We start from the raw sequence: 14,613 nt of genomic DNA, 5'->3' as shown, positions 1-14,613 counted from the left end.
TAGGTTGACATGGTCTCACTTTTCAGTGAAGAAAGTTACACACACATCAAAATTTAGTACAAATGGAATTAATTAACAAAAGTTAGCTACTGCTAATATCCCTTAATGTAATGCAGTGTTAGACTCTGAGTGACTGTAAGTGGCCATAACTCTCATCCATCCATGCAAAACATCTGTGAAAGTGATCCGAAGTTTGGGTTTTTATCTATCTGTCTGATTGCACCTCTATACATGTACAGCACACATATTTCTGCCCAGCTACTTGCTTGAATTCATAAAAAGGAACATGTGAAGAATAATAAGTAAGAAAAAAAAGAAAGGGAATTATCTTCAGAAGTACACATTAATCGTTTAAGCACAAAATTAGCACATATTAGAAGATCACTAATTCTGCCCAAAATACTGAACTTCTAAAAATGTGAAGGCACATTTTACTAACATCAAATTGAAAAAAAAAAACAACCTACATTCAGCATATGTAGATATGGTTTCTCTAGAAACATGATTTCAGTATGAGTACTCACAAACAGAATAAACCACAACAGTAATTCAACCGTTGTTTCACATCACTACCATAACAAGTGAGGTCTCAATATGGAAGCTGTTACACAGGCATCAGACTATACAGAAAATCAGTCACAGCAGGCGAAAGATGTCAAACTAATGGAAATTTTCTCTACAAAGCTTTACAGAGAGGTCAGGCACATGCCCAAAGTTCCTGAGATATCCTTAACCTGCATAAGTTCTTTACACGGTTGCTCAAAAACTGTTTTAAGTTTTATCAGATTGTAGACTGTTCAAATAAATAGAAGTGTTCAAATAAATAGAACACTTTGTTAATAGAAGGACTCTTCATTAACAAAATAATAATAATAATATTTGTGATTCAGCCAAATAGTCTGTTACAGAACAAAGCCAGGTCATATCAACATAGCATTCCATATCTTAATCTGGATGGGGACCAACAGCAAAAAAATGTGCAAGATCTCTAAATGGGATAACAGGTAGTGACGTGAGTAAAGCAGAGGCTCTGGGAGACCAACAAAAACAACAAAGAGAGAGAATACGTAGAAAGATTAGATTGAGGTAGATAATGAGAAGGAAACAGCAAGCTGGAATCAGCAAATACATAATAGGAAAACAAATGAGTCATATTCTAGGTCATCAAAGGCAGAAGAAAGAACCAAATGACTTTTGGACAAAAAGGATAATCAGTGAATTCCCTGCCAAGAGCTTGGTATAGACCTGAATATCAGCTGCATTTCAACAGAATGAAAACACACACACTCGGAACACCAAGGATTCCAAACCCAGTTCTTGGGTGAATGCTGTGTGAATGACTGGATTGAATCTTGCAATAATGTCAGCAGTCTGATGATATACAAAGTTCATGTACAAAGTTTCTACTCTTAGCTTTATATATTTTCTGGGACTTCTTTTTGAAACGTCTTTTCAGCCTGATTTTCGCCTTTGCTTTTTCTTCTTGAGGTACAACATGTACCTCAATAATCAGATTGTTTCTGCTTCACTTATATTTTGTTCTGAGCAAGTATTCTCTTACAGAGGCCTTACACAGCCTGCAGTCTGTAGGGCAAGCATTCTTAAAGCATGCAGGTCATAAGAATGTGCTTATTTAATGCTTGGGTACCCAAGCCTATCAGGATGATTTATTTACCCAGTTTAGGCCGTGATTCTCCTACCTCTCCAAGGCCTTTGAGAAGCAGATTACACACCTCATGTGTTGGTTGGGATAACTGTTTCAAATTTCCATCTTTCCAAGGGTGCTTCTGAAGATGCACATGATAGATGTGGAGCCCTGAGAAGTCAAGTCTAGCTTTTAACAAAAAGAAGATCTAATTTCTATCTCTAAAAATTCTCAGGTAGTTTGCCCAACACACAATTTATCACAGTAAGCCAAATAACAGAAGTCACAGAACGGGTTTTCTTTCAGCAAAATTGTTGAACAATTTGGTTTTGGCATCTAGTAGGCATTTTTCCTTGTCTAGAAGCTGACAGTAAGCTTCCATTATTGAAGACAGATCTTTAAAACTTACTGTGCACACAGCTCCATCCTGTTGTCATACGTTATTTCCCAACAAATCTTGTGAATCCATTTATGTAAACATTTCCTTGCTTTCCCTTGCTAACATTCTCCCAGCAGTAGTTGATCAGGAAGAAAAGAGAGCTGCCATTGATGGAAGAGGTGCAATGACTGTGTATCCCTCATTAGATAAACTAAATCTGCCAGAAAATTGCCTCAAAGTTGCAGAACACCAGTGCATAATCTAGCATTAGATGACTTAAAAGCAAAGATACATCCAAGTATTCTTTAGTGGGAGAAACTCTCAGTCTAAGTATTAAATGGTATTAAATTTAGAACAAACACAGCTACAATCAACGTTTTGAAAAAAGTAATATTAATATGAAGGCTGTTTCCCTAATTTTGACAAGGCTTACTTTCTTCTTCAAATTTCCCAGAATAACACGTACAGATTTAGCTACAAGTACCCTGAAATTTAAATTGCGTGACTTTTTTTTTTTTAGATTAAAAAAAGAGAACAATTAGAAAATCTATTAGAAACAAGGCATGTTGAAGTGTCTTTTTCAGGCCTTTACATAAAGACTTTCGTATGAAGGAAAACAAAATTTCTTTACAAGACAAGACTTATGCATATGCCTTGCCATACGCATCCTGTTCCACATCAAAGAGCTTGCTGATGTTTAAATCCTAACTGCAGAATTCAGACTAGCAGAGTACCACTAGCGGGATGATGGACTGTGTTGTCTCAAAACACCTTTCTGTAATACTCACAAATTAAGACAAAGCATGCACTCCATATAAGACACAGCCCTGATGTAACACTTCTCTTGCCTCTCCAGTCTACAGCAGGAGGTGGAAAATTCAGTAAAAAGCAGCCATTTCTGAAATCACCAAAACACTTATCTAAAATTATGAAGTTACTGTTTCACTTGTCTCCTTCCAACTCAAGGAAAAGAAAAAGCATTTAACTTTTAGAAACAAGTCTGTCTTGACACTTTTGGCACTACATACATTCAGCTTTTCTGGCAATGCCCTACAAAAGACAAGAGCACACAAATGCAAACTCAAACTTCCACACTACTACTAGTATAATGTTGATTCTTCCCAAGGTTATGGTCAGTCCCTGCTCCCACCCATAAAACAGAGGTCATTCATATCCATACATATTTGTTTGGTTTCATGGTTACAGAATGTCCTAAAGCTGCAAATAAAAATGCCCTACATAAGTACACCATACTGTCATTAACAGATCATTTTAACTCTATCATGTCTTACGTTTCAGAAAGGCAACTCTGTACATATCTAAGAGCTAAGTACTACATCACTTAGTGTTTAGGATAAAATCATGTATATACAAGTAATACCATTTCAATTCTGAAACCATAAAATAAACACTGGGAATTTTCAAAGTATGAGAGGTTTTTCCCTTCCAAAAATAAAAAAAATAATAATATAAAATGCAATCTCTCTAAAGAACACATTTCATTGAAAACCAATAAAACTGTCAAATAGAAGCCAACAAAAAATCAGCCAAAAGCTAAACAGAGCAATTTTCTTTAGAATAAGTCACAGATTTGCCAGAGATCTTCTAGTGTTTGCAAGACATGTTAACTTAACACCAGGGACTAGCAAATGAAGAGTGGAAAGATAATTTTATCTCCTGTGAAGCTCTAAAATAATCAGTATTTAGCATCCATGTAGCACCCACCCATTTCCAATCTGCACATGAAATCACGACTGCTCTCTAATTTGTTACTCAAAGTCACATCTTGTCCTGACACTCCCTATGTAGCTCAGCATTCATGATTCACCAGCAACATTTACCCATGGCATATGTTTGGGATGATACCTGATTGGAGTGTTGTCATCTGCATTTCTGGTTCCAGAAGTGTCATGTTGATCCTCAACTGTTTTCTGAACAGATACAATCCCTTAGAGACTTCTCCTTATATACAGACAGATAGATAAAGATATATATACAAATAATAATAATAATAATCCACAAAGAACCTATCAACTTTAAACTTGTTCAAAACTTGCAAGAAATTCTTATCTGCATATGATGAAAACAGTGCCTACTGAGAAAAGTCAGGCTTTCAACATGTAGTTCTCTGCTTATTCACTACAGGCAAGTTGGAACAGCCCAGAATCAAATTACAGCTAGGAGAAAAATGAATACTCAAAGGGGAACACAAGATGTGTAGTTTGCAGAAGTAAGGTCCGCCTCTTGGTGCTCTGTAAGTGAAAGGAAAGGGGGAGGAAGGGGTCCGAGATATAAGAACTGGCAGTTTTTTCCCCTTTTAAAAGGGAACGATGACGTCTTAAGTAGATTTTCAATCCCCTAAGGGACTCTGTCGATGAGGCAACTTCATTCCAAGGACAAGGAGACCCACTGTTAACATAAACATGCAGAGATCCTCAGCTTAGAAACAGCGTGGCCAGAAACACACACATCCCGCTGACAGATCAATCACTTTTGGTTAACCTTCATCTGTTGTTTTTCTCACTAAGCACATTGTTTCCCTGTCCCTACCAAAAGCCACTGCTGCACACTAAACCTGAACTGCTGTAACAAGGGATTAGAACTTCTATCAAATGAATGGCAGTGTCAGTGTCTTAAAAACAAAACAAATAAGCAAAACTTCTCCCTCATACTTCTCCCACCATTATGGTTCACAGCCTCTATTCAACCTGTCTACAGGTTAAAAAAATGAAGCCATTTCCCATATTCAGACAATTTGTTCCAAAAGATTTGGGATAGTGGACAAAACTCTTATAGTTAAATATTTCTTGAGACTAAAACCTAAAAATAGAATTAAGTCTTTCCTCACTAGACAATTCTAGCTTCTAACAGAATGGAAATTCAATTTCAGTCTCTAAAGAGTCTCAAGTAATTTGCCCAAAAGACAGTTTAATTATCTTAACAAACTAATTCCAATACTTCTGTCCCCAGAGCAGCTTTTCCTTATTCCCCCATCACCCCCAAGGCCCACCATCACTCCTCATTAGGTCATCTGCCCGCAAGTAGCTGCATATATTTGCACCAATAGCCCAAAATACATTAAGCCCTGCATAAAAGATATAAACCAATTTTGACATTTAAAATCCTTTCGAGCAAGTAGATTCCCTGGTCTTCCACACTGCATTCATGAAAGTGAGGAACTGGGTGCACAAAGCTGCTTTCTCACTGTTTGCTGCCCCCTCCGAGTTTAAGCAACCTGAGGGATTCTCTCATAGTTGGATGCAAGAACTTCCCCAGCAGCTGCTTGACAGCTGTGAGAAGAGCAGAGCAGGTTTTAGCAATACGTCTTCCTTCCCCCACACAAAGACATCTGGGGCTTCAAAGGAGGCTGCAGCAACTCATTTGGTGACTTTAACCGCTACAGGAAAATCCCTTGCAGTGATGATACCGTAGTATTAATCTAATTTCTATACACTTTACATCAGTAGCATGTTCTAAGAGGAAAAAAAATCAGCTAATTTGGGCTTGCTATAGTCAAACACCACGTATGCAGTTCTAGTTTCACAGTTTTAGATTTCGCTATGGGAACACTGCAGGCCTAAATGTTAATTCTAGCTGTGCATTCCTTACAGAAAGGAGCTGTAGTGTCAAACTGTATCCTGAGAATTTAAAGACACTCATAAGCAAAATAAGAATATCCACTGTGAGTATCCATGGTCATCATAAAGAAATGGACCTATCGATGAGGGAAGGGATTGTCCCACTGTCTACTGCACTGGTGTGGCCCCACCTTGAACACTGGGCACAGCTTTAGGCACTGCAGTATAAGGACATAAAACTATTAGAGGGCATCCAAGGGAGGACTACAGAGATGATAACAGGCCTGGAGGGCAAGATGTTGACATCCCTTAGTTCCTTAAGCCCAGAGAAGAGAAGGCTGAGAGGAGGCTTCTCCAGTGACAGGGCCTGATGGAACGGCATGGAGCTGCATCAGGGGAGGATCAGGCTGGGTGTTAGGAAAAGGTTCACCAGAGGGTGGTTGAGCTCCTGGGGCAGCAGTTATAGCACTGAATTTGCCAGAGTTCAAGAGGCATCAGGACAACGCTCTCAGACACATAGAACAGTTTTTGGGTGGTGCTGCGTGGAGCCACGAGTTGGACTCTATGATCTTAATGGGTCCCTTCTAACTCAGGATATTTTGCGATTCTATGATGTTCAGCAGAAAACACTTTTTTTTTTTTTTTTTTGTGGTGATGTGTGGAGAACAGTAGGAGCAAAGGAGAAAGGAACTCCTTTCCTGCAGCGTCCAGAATCATTACTTGGCTTCTTGAAGAACATACACATGCACCATCAGTGACTATGGACAGACAGAACAAATTTAAGGCATTAGCCATCACAAACCAGAATAACGTTGCTGTACAGAAAGAAGCAGGCATTCAGAAATGATGCAGGAAGCAACATTTTAAAAGTCTGAGAAAAAATAGCATGTGTGACAAATCTCTACTAAGGAGTAAGTATGTCCAGTCATTTTTGGAGTACAGACAACACACGTCAGTCTGTATCATATGCATACCCTATTGAAAACTAGCAACCTCCGTGGCCACAGAGCAACTCTGGCATTGACCCAGAACCTCCAGCTCCATTACTGCAGTACAAAGCACAATAGCAAAGTTACATAGGTAATTTCAGATTCATAGTATTAGCAGAATGCTAGGTTTTTTAATATTCAACATAGAAGTAATGAATGCTGCTGTAAGCCCACATGAAAGGATGTTGCTAATTTGACCAGCAAGGAAGATGAAGATTGCACAACCTCACATCTTCTACCCAACATTTCATCATTACACTTTGTGGTAGCGCACTGATTGCAGAGGAGAGCTGCAGTGCACAGAAGTGGCTCACGGTGTCCTAATAGAAATGAATTATAGAAAACTAGGAGTTTTTCATGAGGAAAGCCACACGTTACAGAAACAGGCTGTTACCAAAGATGAGATTCAATTTACCAAGAACCATCAGCTATTGTGAAAGGATGTGAATCTTTCTTGCATGAAGCAGCTGCTCATGGTTTAAGTAGAACAGAGTCTTGCAGAATGGCATTCTCCCTTCAAAAAAACCAGAGATCTTTTTATAAGTACACTTAAAACAGCAAAAAGAGACCTTACTTACGTAAACAAAACAACTGCCCAAATCTGGGTCTGACCTGTTCAGTGAACAGTTGAAATTCACCCAAAATAAGTGCTTTTATTAAATAGGTACCAAATGCTATGTGTATGTGATCGCCCAGCAGCCCTTAACTTTGAAAAATCAAAAACAAACTGGAATAAGAAAGAAACTAAAAAGGAGAAACATAGGAGAGAGGGCTATTACACACCAGTGACTGGGAAAAGGCATTACAATCATGTCAACTTTATCAGGAACTAACAAAAACTGTGTTGAGAGCTAACTTACTAAAGCCACCACATTAAAGCTGCCTTTGGCATTACTCCCTCCAGATCAACTATTCCCCCATTGCTATTTAAAAGTTTGTTTGTTTTAAATATTTCAAGAGATTACCACTTCTCAGTTGCTTAGTAGCTCCCACCAGTAACAGGCCAGTCATTTCCATCATGCTCTGCCTCTCATAGCTCTATCAGAGATTTTCAGACAGCATACTAAATTTATAGTCTCCTGGGACACAGTCTCTTAGAGCAAATCTATCCAAGATAGACTGCTTGTTTTTATTCTGACAACCATTCCACTTACTCACACAAAAGAGAAAACAGCCAGCCTCCCTGGAATGTGTGTGAAGGACAGATCAGAGAGAGCTGTGCATTTCCTGCCTCAATCCCTTTGTTACGATACAGACTAAAGAATCTTCCTCCTATGTAAATTGACAGGGCAGAAATCATCACTTGGTAATTAAGTGCAACTTTGACTCACGTTATTCCAGAAATCCTCTACATTGAGAAAATGATTTCAGAATGATTCCATCTGTAAAACACTCCTTCCACAGGAATAAAATGCAACTCTTGTTGATAAGCGCACATGCTTACCTTCAAGTCACAACAAGCACTTTTTAAAAGGACCATTATGTCATGATTTTAAGATGGCATTATTGGTTTTTTTTTTAAGTAACAGTTGCAAGACAACAGCTATAAAATTTGCAAAAACTTCCTGAGTTAAATCTGAAAGTATTTTCTGAATCTGCCTGTTCAATATGACAATCCAGGACGGGAAAGAGCAAGAGGAATGAGACAGGAACACATAAACTAACAAAAGAATTATAGCAGCAATCACCCACACAATTCCTTGTAATAAAACCAGGTGCCCTGATACTTCCATATTTTAACAGTAAACGGACTAGGCACTAAATCAGCTCCCGAGAACCATTTTTAAAAGTTCCATGCTGCAATTTGTAAGCGGATATAATCTCCAACAGCTTCTGTGGCACCAATTAATCGCATGATTTGCACAGCACCAGGTCTTCAGTGTAAAGGGAGTACCTTCTGATACCTAAAGCACATGCCTGCTATGTGACTTCAAGTCATACTGAAATTCCATGCATTCCAGTCAGCCTCCTTCCCCCAGCACACATGGTACTTGGGTGAAGGCAAGCATCCCAGATCAAGTAAACCCCAAAGAACTGGCAGGCCGGTGCAAGTTTTGTCCAAACCTGTAATCAGAATGCAACAGATCATTCGAAAGAATGTTACCTGACCTTAAAGAAGCCAACAGAGAGAAGCACCACGATAGTGGCAGGCTTTTAAAATGCAAAGCTTTTCATGAGCTCAGCACAGAGGTAATTCCAAATTCATCTGGGGAAAACGGTGGCTAATAAACTAGGGGAGTAAACATAATTTAAAATGAAAGCTAAATAGGTGGGTGATCTTGCTTAGAAATGATCAATCTGCCTAAGGTTCTATATTTATACTCTGTTTTTTCCTTTTTTTTTTTTTTTTTGTAACCACATTTATCAGGACCCTTACTCTCAGCCTAGCCCCAAGGGTCTGGAAAAGTCATCTTGGCATCCCTGCACGTAACTGAAAAAACATCAAGATTCTTAACAGCTTCAGATAACTATGATGACCTTTTTTGGCTTGTGTAAGGAGAATGAGTCAGTCACTGCTAATCTCTCAGTTTAAGAAAGTAGTGGGATCAAGGCCTCAATGAACATGGGTAAAAAAGGGAAAGAAACTCAATGTGAATTTCAGGTAAAAAAAAATCATCATAAAACAAAAAGACCAATTAAATGACTACACCTTAAATGATTCATTAAGCTTAATGTCTGATTAGAATCTCATAAATGTGTCAAAATATTTTATGAACACCCTACCGCATATGGCTCCCTTCCATTAAATTGACAAAAAATGTTTCTTATCTGCTCGTTATGTTTCAGTACTTCACAAATACCCTTACGATCTTTTGTCTCATTTTAATTTAGTATAATGTAATATCAACAACCCAGCCAAGATTTTTAAAGCCTTTGCAGCCACCTATCCAAGGACCTACAAGGATAAAGCATAGCTGTGGTAAGAGAAGAATATGAAGTGGAGCTTGGGTCTGAAAAACAAACAAAACAAAAACAAATAAGAAAACACAAAGGTACAGTCTGGAGCTGCTCTCCAGCTCTGCTCAAGTAGAGAAAAAGGAATTTACTGTCCTGGGCATGCAGCAGCATGTGTATACAGGACTGCACCCCCAGTTCTCCCATAGGATATACAATCTATGATGCTTTACATACCAAAGAATTTTCTATTTTACCTCAGCTAATAGTTTACATTCCAGAATCATTGCCTGAAGTAACAAATTCAGCAGAAATCCACGTATCCTTTTTCTACAGGTATCCACAGATAAGGAAAGCCTTCTGTAAGCGGGATGCCTAAAGGGTTAACCTTTAGAGCAGCTCAGCCTAAGTAGTTCCTGCAGCTGTGAGTCAGCAATGCCTGTCTAGAACTGCGACCAGGAGACCCTTTGACACAGATAGGCAGCTTCCAGCAAGTCTCGGATTTTACCATCTCCTCCCTTCCCACCACCACTCGTCTTCAATCTTCCTCATACTTGGAATTTGGCAAATTGTCACAGAAGCAGTTTCACTGCACAAGATAGGCTTCTGCAACCATTAAGAATCGCTCAAACGTTCAGGCAGATTGCCATCTCAACTAGCAGATCATCTCTGAAGGTTGTTGAAAATGTTTGGAGCATAGCATAGTTTCATCAACAGCATAGCAACAAAGATTCCTCATAAGCTCAATACTTTCAACAAGTATGCAACTTTTTCCCCAAGGTAGCTGAAAAGTTCCCATTTAGGAGAACTAGCTATCAACTCAAAACACATCAGCTGTGTCTCTCAACAACTCACTAAGCCAAGTCTCCTTTTATGTTGTGACAAGTTTGCAGATAGCCCCATTTCAGCAGTATTTTTCAGTCCCACAGAACTTGAACAAATGTACACACAAGCAGCACACATAACATATCACAGCCTGGTAGAAAAGTACACTGTATACATCTGAAGATAAGGTCAGGTAGTCTGTAGTGGAGACTTTGGACTTTATGCCTTGTCTGAAAAGCTGCACCTCCAACAGTAGAACTGCTGCTGTTGAGCTGAGCGCTGATAGAGAAGCAGGGACCCACCTCATGAGTCACTTCCGGGAATATCCTCATTTTCTTTGGCAAAAGGTATGTACAGAGCTGCTCCATTTTTTATATAATTTTTAAACCCAGCTGTATTTTACCTATTCCAGTCAAGTAGGCTGGCAGCCCACGACAAAGCTTCGAGGTTGAGCCCAAAAAAATAACATTTTGATAGAGAAAAAGAAAATCAGCGATTTCTCTAAAATTTTCCCAATATGCCATTTTTTAAACTATCCAAACTATTGAATTGTATATGGACTTTATGTTTTCTGTAAAAGAAAATCCTTTTCTCCAACCATAACAAATGCTGTTTTGTCCTGGCTTTATCTACTCAAAGTGCTGTGGACAAGGTTCCTTTCCCTAACTAGGTATTCCTATCAGTTTCCAGTACTAGCATCCCCTTACTTTGTGATATCAAGAATAACTGCTTGTTCTCCTTCCCGGATCCTTTATTATGCCTCCTTCCCTATGAAGAATCCTACCTCCAGTAAATTCCCATTGTCACATTCAATTGGCTAGCTGTCAGGCTGTGGAGGCAAAGAATCATTTGCTTTACCCATGCTGCCTTCAATCCCTCTACCATGCTCAGAACTACTTTCTTTAAAATTAATTAGAAACATTGCCTTGCCATCATGAATATAAAACATCCAAGCCTATCACAAGTTGGAATGTGTTGTGATCAGAGTCTGCCATGCTGACTAATATTCTGTTTTATTTTATTATGTTATACCAGCCTTTATCCTCATCGGTTGTCTTTTATCTTATCATTTGAAGCCTGCAAACATTAATGACTATAGCTTTTTGTTCTGCACTTGCAATTTCTAACTTCTCCACTTCTAAGGCCTTCAAAAATGACCATAATCACAGAACGATGGCATAATGTATATGAACAAGGAAATTTTTGCCACCCTTCTGGAAACAATATTTTGGGTTTAAATTAATTCTTCCAACCAGCAAAACACTAATACACTTTTCAGGGAAGGGCAGGCTTAATTTCTGAAGCCAAGGAACCACGCGTGTCAAGTGTGGTATCCCTCCAATCTAAACTACTTTTCTAAAGTGCACATATTCCATATCACTTTATCATAAACATCAAGTACTGGCTATAAAACCACTCCATAGCTCTGTAGCATTTCCAATACACTATGACACACAGCCCTGTATAATTCATATAATGCCTAACACTACATGGCATCCAGAAGTCTCTAGCATCTTGCACGTACAGTTGATAACAAGCAATTCACACTACAGCAGTTACATAAGCCCTTCATTCTGCCAAGAGCCACCCCAACACATACCCCACAGGGTAAAGAAAGATGATCAAGAGGAATTCACAAACAGAAGCCATCTGTTACCAAATGGTTTCATCAGTTTTACCAGGATGTGGCTGAATACACAAAAGTTTCATGGCAGCCTGGAAATCCTGAACTTCACACAGTTTGTGTCCTCAAAATGGAAAATTCTGATCACCCAGAGACAGTTAAAGGGATTCCTTTGTTTGCTATCCATGTTGTTCAACCACAACTTGAGAAACATGTTGGCCATTCTCACGCTAGGACTTAGAGTGCCTAGTAGGATATTTCATTGTTAACTCAAGGCCTTGTCCCTCCTCCCAACAAGTATGACAGAACTTTTCAGACACTTGCAGTGAGAAAGATTACTCACCCTTGGTAACGTACAAACTAAGGTGGCCAAGAAAAATTCACAGATCGTTGATGGCTCTAGTCTGAGAAAGAGCTAATACTTCCTTTGATTCTCTCTTGGCCTTTGCAAACTTCTAGTCACCACAAATCACATGGAAGTTGTTTCTAATGTTTATCTAATACAATAACCTAACTGGTTTCATCAACACCAGATCATTAGTTCTTCATACGAATAAAACGCTTTAAGAAGCAGCACTGCCATCCAAACATGTACCACATCAACACCACGACGCTCCCTGTGAGCCGGCAATGGAGCTCACCGTACCACTTACCATTCTTCCTTTCGCTGAGCGGAGGAAGGTTGGGGTTTCGGCCATGGTGGAGGCTGAGGGTCAGCTCGGGCTGCAAGGAGAGCTCCTGCAGCTCATTGGCAACAGCTTCGCTCTGAGGGCTGGGGGCCGCCGAAAGGGACACCAACACCGGCTCATCATCATTTTCGCCAGCCCCTCCTCCGTCCAGCCCATTTCCAGCAATGACGGAAGGGGGCAGGCACACCACGCCGGAGAAATCCACTTTGGCTTTCGTGATGGCAACCTGCAAGACAAATCACAAAGTAAATCTCATGGCAGAGTCCCAACCCATACCTCCAGTTCACTGTGGCACCTCCACGCTCTTGAGAAACAGGCTCTTTAACTGAGCGTGTGTGTTATCATTCTCCATTGAAACATGTCCGCTAACTGAAACCTGCAGAACACAAGTTTATAAACTTGCTTATGCCTCCAACAGGGTCACCACGAGAAAACTATGGATGAAAACTACAAGTTAATATCTTTCTCTTTAAAACTTAAGAGAATCTCAGCTGTTACTACTTTCGGAACCAAATCTTGAGAGGACTAGAATGGTAAACAACGTGGATTGTGTTGGTCTCCATACTCCAGCTTCCACTGAAGTTAGTCTATTTAGAATCTTAATGAACTCTTGATGACTCTCCTTTTATATCAGCAATGGTGTTTTAACAGGACAACTGTCAATATGAAATCCAGCCAGGCAAAATAAGGCTTCAAAATATACCTGGAAAGAACAGCTGAATACAACAAATGAGGATTTTCAAATAATGTAATTTGAATTTCAAAAAATAATTCTCTTACCCTGTTCTCTCCTCTCCTTTCACTACTAGTGAAAAAGAATGCAAGACAAATACCCCATATGAAGTATACAGAAAAGTTTTTCTGTCTAAAACGGCCACAGTAACTGAATTGTGCAATATATAAGGGGGTTTAAATGATTAAACTAACAAGCAGTTTTGATTTTTTTTTAAATATACTACCTTAATTCTTTAAAGAACTATTTAAAAGCCACCACCGTGTTAAAATTTGTTTATGTTCACTCATTTAAACAGAAACAAACCAGCTGGAAGTCTCCAATGGAATGGTTACTGTGTTAAAGTCTAAACAGTAACAGAGTGTATAAGTATACAAGGGCAATCATATTTGGATTTGATTAATGAAGGTGAAAGGTTCCTGCTTCTTAGTACACTGCTCCTCTGAAGCCCAGCACTACCACAGTCATGTATCAAGCAAAGTTTTTCCAGAGCTTCAAGATGGAGGCAGGGCTAGCTGCAAAGAAACCAAGTAAAAAACATCTGGACGATCTTCCAGAAACCACTCTCAAAGTAGCAACTTGGAGAAATATCTTTAACAACACTTTTTTTTTATTTAAGAATCCCCACTTACTCCTCTTGGTTAACATGCACACATGTGACAACATTCAACACGTTAATAGCTGATAAAGTAGTTCAAATAGTCATTCCCCCTGCTTCTATTTCAGTTTTGTACTTCATTTGTTAGCAATGTTTGCTCTGTAACGCGTGGAACAGAGTTTTAAGTGGTGGTACATTTGTCTCAAAAACGTGTTCAGTATACACGGGGTGCAACAGTAAGAGTTACTGGTAATGAATACATGCTATTTCATTCCTCTTGTCAGACACTCATTCCCAGGACCCGATGTCACGATCTGAGGAGAAGCAGGGAAAAGAAGGGTGGAGAGGAAAAAAAGAAAACAACAAAAACCACTAACTGAAGCTGGTGCTTGTTATAACAAAACAAACGAGACTGAGCCAAAGCTTACTGCCATATGAAGTATTTGCATTTCTTCAGTTACAGTTTGGCGAGAATGTGCCTGCCTCCCTCTTCATACGTTTCCTGTCCAAAGCAAATAACGCTCACATCCATTTGAGAGCAAATTTTAACGGTAATCTGCAATGAGAATAAAATGGGCTGGTGCTCTTCTTCTCTTTGCAATGGATACAGAAAGCCCAGAAGCGCACGCCCTTCAGCTATAGACTTGAATTGTTTGGT

The 14,613-nt window shown here is 39.3% G+C and overlaps 1 protein-coding gene across 1 annotated transcript in view; it reads right to left on the bottom strand.

Annotated features, from left to right (window-relative positions):
• The window catches only part of MRTFA (myocardin related transcription factor A), a 96,452-nt gene that overhangs the window by 65,362 nt on the left and 16,477 nt on the right, over nucleotides 1–14,613 (bottom strand). Inside the window, exon 3 of the mRNA XM_090141984.1 lies at nucleotides 12,589–12,850. The gene's annotated coding sequence lies outside the window, so the exon portion shown is untranslated. The remainder of the gene's footprint in view (nucleotides 1–12,588; nucleotides 12,851–14,613) is intronic.

This window comes from Phasianus colchicus, chromosome 1 (genome assembly GCF_987193195.1).
Source record: "Phasianus colchicus chromosome 1, bPhaCol1.hap1.1, whole genome shotgun sequence".
Classification (NCBI taxonomy): domain Eukaryota; kingdom Metazoa; phylum Chordata; class Aves; order Galliformes; family Phasianidae; genus Phasianus; species Phasianus colchicus.
The sequence above is the reverse complement of the archived record's forward strand: the minus strand, read 5'-3'. Positions and strand labels throughout refer to the sequence as shown.